Source organism: Larus michahellis, chromosome 2 (genome assembly GCF_964199755.1).
Source record: "Larus michahellis chromosome 2, bLarMic1.1, whole genome shotgun sequence".
Classification (NCBI taxonomy): Eukaryota; Metazoa; Chordata; class Aves; order Charadriiformes; family Laridae; genus Larus; species Larus michahellis.
The window spans coordinates 156,433,508-156,442,396 of NC_133897.1; positions in this window are offsets into that span (position 1 = coordinate 156,433,508).

Below are 8,889 nucleotides of genomic sequence, written 5' to 3' on the forward strand. Positions count from 1 at the left end.
ACCAAAAAAATCACACGGTGTTTAAATTTTCACTGTAGCATGGACACCCTCTCTGAAAAAGAGCGATTCCCAGCTCTCCCAGAGCCACCGTGCGTGGCCACCTGCAGCCTCAGCCTGCCAGAGTCATAACTCCCGGCTCTCCTCCTAACCCCCACGTTTTGACAAAAGCTGCTGCTTTGCCTAAACAGTTGCAAAAGAGCTGAGGGAGGCGGGCACAGGGCAGTTTTGACATGAAAGCTCCTGCGGGCCTGTTGTAACAGATGCTTTCGGCAACGCTCAGGGAACCTCATCCCAGTTCTCTGCTGGGAGAGCCAAAATCAATGTCTCCTCAGCATCCTACACAGTGACGTTCTTAATTCATAGTCACCGCATTTTTATTTTTTTTTAATGTAACAAGCATAGGATTAAATGTAAGAGCTACTCAGAGCTCATCAGGCTTTTACCAGCCATTTCTTGACATGAGCTAGAACTGCCCAACTTCCCACGCCTCACGTAACTGATTTTAATTTGCTGCTCCTGAACCACAGCCACCAGCACCTAAGCAAGCCAAGAAACAAACTCAGGGACAAGAAAGATCAGCATTTCTTTGGAATTACGTTCTTCCTGAATTAGCATGTGCAGAGAGCAATTTCTTAATTGACACTTATGCTTGGTCAACACTAGATCGATGCTTCAAACGCAGTCCAGACTACCAGCTTCTTAAAACCATCACCATTCGGGTGGGAAGACGGATATAAGGGGGTGGAGGAAAAAAAAAATTATGGCTGCATCCTATCTGTTGCTGCTGCTGTTCAGAAAGAGGGCTTGCAGGTCAGGGCACCAATATACTTCTTTCTTCCAGTCTTTTCCCCCTGCCACCCCGTGTTCCCCAGCTCTTTCCTGGGGTTGCAGTACCGGACCCCGGCTCTTTGCTGGCAAACACAAGGCAAAGCTGAAGCCTGACACACAGTGGCACAGCCAGAAATAAATGCAAGTCCGCAGAATTGCCCTCACTTGGGCAACTGTCCTGGTTTGAGTGATACAGGACTCATTTCTCTTCTAATGGCTGGGAAAACTGCACTTTTAGAAGACACTAGTGTCTGAATTTGTGAAAATATTCACTTTATTGCCAGCTAGGGTATGTGTGTTTCAAGGTCTCGGTGCTTTCAAGCCTTGCCGGGTGCGGGGATGAGGAGGAGCGAGACCCGGGCACCCCCAAACTGGCCAACAGGGTTATTTCATACCATGAGCGTCACATTCAATGTAAATTAGAAAGTTTGCTGAGAAGTTCTCTCTCTTCTACAATGGCTGCCATCCTGAGAACTCCCTGCCCCGCTGCCGGAGCCCTGAGCCCTTCCCTTCCCCCTGGAGCCGCAGCACTCACAGCATCCCACATTGGCTGTCCCTGCGGCGAGTGTACAGCTCCCTGCTGAGAGAATTGTCCCACTATAATCCTTGTATATTTTGTATCGAGATCGATACTGGTTCTTTAGTGTTATTAATGTTAACTATCTAGTCTTATTCTATTAGGTCTGTTTATATTTCAGCCCTCAGCTTTCCTTGTTTTTTCCCCGATTCCCCTTCCCAGATGGGGAGGGATCATTGGGGTGATTAGAATGATTGTCTGAATGACAATAAATTGCTGTGGGTTCCTCAAACCATAACAGCAACAGAGTTTACCATTGCACCCTGCCCAGCAGGGAACATCCAAGGGTAAATAAGCCCTGCATGAGGATAGGGAGGCTCTACAGAGAGACTTGGATAGATTGTACCGATGGGCCAACGCTAACGGAATGAGCTTCAACAAGGCCAAGTGCCACGTCCTGCACTTGGGCCACAACAACCCCATGCATCGCTCCAGGCTTGGGGAAGTGTGGCTGGAGGGCTGCCTGGCAGAAAAGGACCTGGGGGTTCTAATGGACAAGCGGCTGAACATGAGCCAGCAGTGTGCCCAGGTGGCCAAGAAAGCCAATGCCATCCTGGCTTGTATTAGAAATAGTGTGACCAGCAGAAGGAGGGAGGTGATTGTCCCCCTGTACTCAGCACTGGTGAGGCCACACCTTGAGTCTTGTGTCCAGCTCTGGGCACCCCAATACGAGAGAGATATCGAGGTGCTGGAGCGAGTGCAGAGGAGGGCAACGAAGCTGGTGAAGGGCCTGCAGAATAAGTCTTATGAGGAGCGATTGAAGGAGCTGGGACTGTTTAGTTTGAGGAAGAGGAGGCTGAGGGGAGACCTCATCACTCTCTACAACTACTTGAAAGGACATCGTAGAGAGGTTGGTGCTGGTCTCTTCTCACAGGTAATTAGCGATAGAACAAGAAGGAATGGCTTCAAGCTGCAACAGGGTAGGTTTAGGCTGGACATTAGGAAAAAATTTTTCACAGAAAGAGTGGTCAGACACTGGGATAGGCTGCCCAGGGAGGTGGTGGAGTCACCATCCCTGGATGTGTTTAAGAGTTGTTTAGATGTGGTGTTAGTGGATATGGTGTAGGGGAGAACTTTGTAGAGTGGAGATGATGGTTGGACTTGATGATCCCAAGGGTCTTTTCCAACCTAAATGATTCTATGATTCTATGCTTTATAAAGTAAAGCACAGCTGGCAAGTTTAAGATACTCCTCCGAAAGGGAAAAAGATTAAAGCTTTACAGAGCAGATAGCGAGTGAATAGGGAGCGCTGGCCCTACTGGTTTGCCCACAGATAAATGCAGAGTCATAGAATCGCCTAGGTTGGAAGGGACCTAGGGAATGTAGTTTGGGTCAAAACAAAAAATAAATAGCAGCATATACAGCGTGAGTGACCTTGGAGGTGGCTGTAACACTGAGTTAAAGATCACCAAAAACAGAGGTGGGGTGGGCTGTCCTGTGCAGGGTGCTCCTCCCGAGCTCCTCCACTGCCCGGCACCTCACGTTCCACCGAAGCCCCCCCCAGAGAGCGAGCAGGAACAAGCCCATCCCCCTGCTCCAAAGCCAAACTGACCCATACGAGTGGGATTTAATTCCCTCTGTCCTGTCGGCCATGGGGACATCGAGACTGAACTATTCTTAGTCAGCCTCCCCCGGGGTCAAGGTGCCGCCTTCCTGGTCACAGAGGTACAATCGCTTTCCTGCTGCTCTTTTCCCTGGATTCCTCCTGCTCTCCCTCCCGTCCTGTAACATGCCCATGCACCCTCTTCAGCCTGTTTTTTTTTTCTTTGAACAATGCAGCCGGGGGTCATGATTTCTCACAGAGTTTTCCATGCTCCATTTCCTTGCTCATCATCCTGTGCCACTTGTTGAGAACCTTATCTTTATTAGCTGGTCTTATCACGACTCGATTACACATTAACAGAAACTCTCCTTACTCAGCAGGATTTCCCCGGGATTGCATTGCTTTCGGCTTCAGAGAGCAGCTCTGTGGAGCAAGCCACTCCACCAGAGCCAGCCGAGGAAGTTCCTCATCTCATTTAAGATGCAGGATGACTTTGAGGAACTGGAAAGAGCAGATTTAGAGGACAAAGCATTTCTACAGGGGGACGAAGGCATTAGCTTATGTTGTTTGCATTGGCATTAAATTATACAGTAATTATTTGGTCCCAGTGAGCTGCGCTCTAATAGCGGCTACAGAGCTATCGGAGATCCTTCAGCAGAGGGATTGCATCCAGCTAAAACATCCCCCTATCCACTTACCTACTCAACCAAATCATGCAGCTGTAGGGCCTGTTGTTATCTGTCTGCTGTCACGAAATTAGACTTGATACAGTTCTTAGAGATTTACTAGACCTTCAAGTGCAATATCACCACACCATGTCCACCGCTGATAGGGGATTTTTTCCCTTCGATGCTACTGTCACCTTGCCCAGGAAGGTGAAATGGCATCAACTGGTATCAGTTGCTCTTTTTCTTCTTTTTTTAAAAAACGTATTATACAAAAGAAGCCATTATTTGAAGAGGACAAAGTAGGTGGTGCAAGAGAGGGATAAACACATTGTTAGAGAGGAGAAAAGCAGTTCCTTAATGGGTGGCTCCATGAACCCCCAAAATCCATCTCTTGTGAAGGCAATCCTTCCACCCAAAGGCAAAGCCCGCCCAAGGACTCCACAGCCTGCTGAGACCTTCCAGCACCAGACAGTCCAGAAGCAGATGGAGCTCACCGGTTAACGACAGCATCCCCTCTGCTTGGGAAGACTGGTACATCTGCAATGACACGCCATTGCCGTGGCCCCTCACCCTCCCCTCTGCTCCCAAAACAGCCTACACACCTCTTCACGGGATGACTATGAGGAACAGAAACAAGAAGGTTTGAAGAATTCATTAGACAGTTAACACAGCTGGAAAAAAAAAATAGGTAAGACTGCAAGCACAAAAGCTCTTCTTCTGAAATAGCTGCAGCAGGCTCCAAAAGCATGTACGGCATTTGAGGAGAATTACTCTGAGTTTAACTAGTTACATTCATCAAACCATCTGGGAGAACAAGTAGCTGATACCTGGAGAAGAGAGATGGATGTAAGCAAGGGAAGAGGTATTAAACTGGTTATCACCTACAGGGGAGAAAAAAGAAAAAAAGTGATATATTGGTAATTTACTGTCTGCATGACAGCCAACAGAGGAGGCAAGAAAAGACTAGAAATTGCTATAAAACCAATATTGCTACTGGGGACATGATTTTAAGTATCAAGACTCAATTTCTGAAAACGGTTTGGAGATCTTTATATACGACGGCTGTCATGGCAGGCAACGGATGAGGAGTCCCTGTTACAGCCTGCTCAGGCTCTCTAAAGTGAGGAGGATTTACATTTTGCAGGTGCATCTGACGATTCCTGTACGTCTTCCCTGCCTCTGCAGAACACAGGCAGCGGGGGCAGGTACGACGCAGTAGAGCTGAGAATGAATATCCTCCTTCTTCCTCCCGTGCTATTGCGAAACCTTAAATTTGGACCTAATTCCTTGTGTGCAGTTTCAGATCAAAAAGAGGGAAGGGAGATTTAAATGAAATAATACTGCTCTAACCAAAATATACAGGAAAAATAAAAAACTACCCCAATGGGAGCAGCAGGCATGCTAGGAAGCTTTCACCAGGAACGCAGAAACCCTCCACCCAGAAGCTGTAAGTTTTTAAACCTCCCCAGGTACGCCCTGCTCACAAAGAAAAGGAGACAGAAGCTTGATCGCAATGATCCAAGTTAGACCTTTTTCCAACATGCAAGCCCTGTCTCAGGCAAGAGCCACAAATCTATGATTTTTTTGGCTTATTGCAATGACAAGCCACGACCACATCACTTCTGGAAATAACGGCTGCAGAAGTGTTTTTCCCCAGTCAAAACAGTAGGCTCCGATTTCAGCTTACAAGGGTTGACTTGAGCTCTAGAAGTTCATTGTATCTTCGAATAAACCCATTGTATCTTCTAACCTACCTGAAAAGTCATTCTGGAAAAGAAAACCTGAAGCGCTTCATCCTCATCAATGTCATCCAAATGAAATATTCTCACATTACGAAATCTGCTTCCACCACACACGCAGTTTCTTTCCGATACAATTCCAGTGAAACCAGCACACGCTGCAACCACATGCAGCTCTGCTCTCCAGCTAGGAACCTTCCCTCCGCACACACCGGGGTTTTCCCCCTTTATTTTCATGTTAGGGGCTGCCTTTCCCTTCCCCACCCTTCAGGAGCAGCAGTTTAGGTCCCAGGAGACTTCCCTGAAACTCTCTGGGAAAGGCCATGCCCAAGGAGTGCCCAACCAGGGCCGCCCTGAAACAGCCCGGCCACTTCTTCGTCCTTGTCTCTCCCACTCCCTTCTGGGTTGTGCAACCCCAGCAGCCCAACACAACCAACCGAGGAAAGTCAAATTGAGAAAGTTGACTGCCAGGTCACCCCTGACACTCCTCTCCTTCCTCTCAACTCGCTTCCCACAGCTTTATTATTTTTGTGTGTGTTTAGGTGTGTTGGTCCCCCTGGGGAGCCCCTGGCTACATGCACCTCGGACTACTAAAGCCAAACCAGACCTTAATACACCTAGAGAGGAACATGCGTTTCCCCACGAACAAGTGAAGACTGTGCTTCCATTTGAAGAATGCAGAGCTGCAGGATAGTAAAAAAAAAAAAAGTAAATATAGCCGTACCACATGATACAAAGTGCTTCTTTAATTGAATTTCAGCAAAATTTTGAACTCTTCCAAAATTCTTGTGCTCCTGCTTGTAGATCTTGTCCAGGATCTTCTAAGAATATGAATTCCTGCATGATTTAATCTGTTTTCTGAATTTACACAACACAAGGGATGAAAGACCAATAAAAGCTCTTTATGCCATCCGTTGCGTAAAGCTTTGGGATGTTCAAGTTTCTTAATGTTGCCCCAGAATCTTTACTGTACTTTTTTAACATTAATTGGATTTTTATCTTAAATTACATACCTCGGGGAAGAAGGGTGAGACAGAGCAGAGAACAGGACAAGACTAACTTTCCTACGCGTTCATACATTAAAAAACCCAAACCTTCTATCATCTGGGCTTTGAATCAGCTTCCAAGAAAATGAAAACAAACCTGGTAGCCTTCTATGAGAAGGTCACAACATCAATAGACAAGGGGAGAGCAGCTGATATCATTTACCTGGACCTGAGCAAAGCCTTTGACACTGTCCCGCATGACATCCTGGTCTCCAAGCTGATAAAATATGGCTTTGAGGGACTGACAATTCAGTGGATAAAGAACTGGCTTGACGGCTGCACCCAAAGAGTGGCTGTCAATAGGTCCATGTCCAAGTGGAGGCCAGTGATGAGTGGAGTCCCTCAAGGATCAGTACTAGGACCGGTCTTGTTTAACATCTTCGTCAGCGACATGGACAGTGGCATAGAGTGCACCCTCAGCAAGTTTGCCGACAACACCAAGCTGTGTGGGGAGGCTGACAGGCTGGAAGGAAGAGATACCATCCAGAGGGACCTTGACAGGCTGGAGAGGTGGGCCCATGCCAACCTCATGAAGTTCAACAAGACCAAGTGCAAGGTCCTCCATCTGGGTCGGGGCAATCCCAAGCACCGATATAGGCTGGGCAGTGACTGGCTTGAGAGCAGCCCTGAAGAAAAGGACTTGGGGGTGCTGGTAGACGAGAGGCTCAACATGAGCCGTCAGTGTGCACTAGCAGCCCAGAAAGCCAATCATATCCTAGGCTGCATCAGAGGCATGGCCAGCAGGTCGAGGGAGGTGACTCTCCCCCTCTACTCCACTCTCGTGAGACCCCACCTGGAGTACTGCGTCCAGTTCTGGAGCCCCTACTGCAAGAAAGATATGGACGTGCTGGAACATGTCCAGAGAAGGGCCACGAGGATGATCAGAGGGCTGGAGCACCTCTCCTATGAGGACAGACTAAGAGAGTTGGGGTTGTTCAGTCTGGAGAAAAGAAGGCTCCAAGGAGACCTTATAGTGGCCTACCAGTATCTTAAGGGGGCCTACAAGAAAGCTGGTGAGGGACTTTTTAGGACGTAGGACTAGAGGGAATGGATTAAAAGTAGAGATGGGTCAATTCAGATTGGACGTTAGGAAGAAGTTCTTGACCATGAGGGTGGTGAGACACTGGAACAGGTTGCCCAGAGAAGCTGTGGATGCCCCATCCCTGGAAGTGTTCAAGGCCAGGCTGGATGGGGCTTTGAGCAGCCTGGTCTAGTGGGAGGTGTCCCTGCCCATGGCAGGGGGGTTGGAACTAGATGATCTTTAAGGTCCCTTCCAACCCGAACAATCCTATGATTCTATGAATCTGTATGTAAAAGCTCCTGAGCAAAAATACTGAAACTTTAACATCAGTTACAAGTTAACTCCTTCGCCCGAGCCCCTAAAACGAACAAGGCCAATGCCCAAGGCACACACATTGCGTTTTTGGTTTTTTGCAATTGCTTAAATTCCAAAGAGCAACAAGCACAGGTAGTTCAGAATGAACAAATAACTGTTTAAAAAGACAGGTAAAGCAGCGTTACAGGCTCAAGGCTTCCTTCTGGTGAAAGGTTTATCCGCTGAGTCCAGTTGCAAGTACAAATACTAAATAGCGTCTCATCTTGCCCCCAGGCCCCACTGTGGGGTCAAGGACTCAGTAGATGAGGACAGAGGCAGGAGTTGCTTTTCTTTGCACCCTGAGCAGAAATTGCCGGTTGTGAGCCCACATTGGGGAAAAAGCACTTTGAAAACCATTCTTTGATCAGACAATGAATAGAATCCTTTTTCCCCATTCTTGATCCCAGTTAAAAACCAATTTATCAGCATCATTAGATGCCTTCCTGACCAATTTAAAATATTTTTTTATTCCAAAAATCAGTACCTTAGGCTTCTCTACCTCACGCGTCCACCAACACCATACACATACAGTATTTTCATTTAAAGAAAAAAAAAAAAAGGCAGCAATGACAGAACCTGAGTCGCATTCCTCTGTCGCAGTATCCACTCCTCACAGCCTGGCACACACCCCTGCTGAGCATCAGGCAACCTGAACAGCTTTGGTTGCACTGATGTGAGACCTTCTCCTGTGTATAGGAGCAGCACTACGCAGGAGGGGCTCTATATGGACCGCAAGAAGACAAGAGCCCCTTCAGCCTAATCCAGGAGGAAAAGCCCCTCTGCACGGGGAGGGATGGGCAACGGGAAGACGTCTTAATCTTCTCCCCTCTTATGATTGTGAAATGAGCTTTTGACCCGATTGCCTGCCAGAGTTTTTACAGCACCAGCACTGAGCGGTGCCAGAAAAGTAAGTCTTAATGAAGGCAAGTGCTACGAAAAGCCTTTCCAGTTGGAGTATCATAGAGTATCTCAAGCTGGAAGGGACCCAATACGGATCATCGAGTCCAACTCCCTGCTCCTTGCAGGAATACCTAAAACTAAACCGTATGACTAAATGTGCCGTAGCAGAGTACCTGAGGGTGTTAACGATTTTTAAACAGGCTGAGGGGTCTG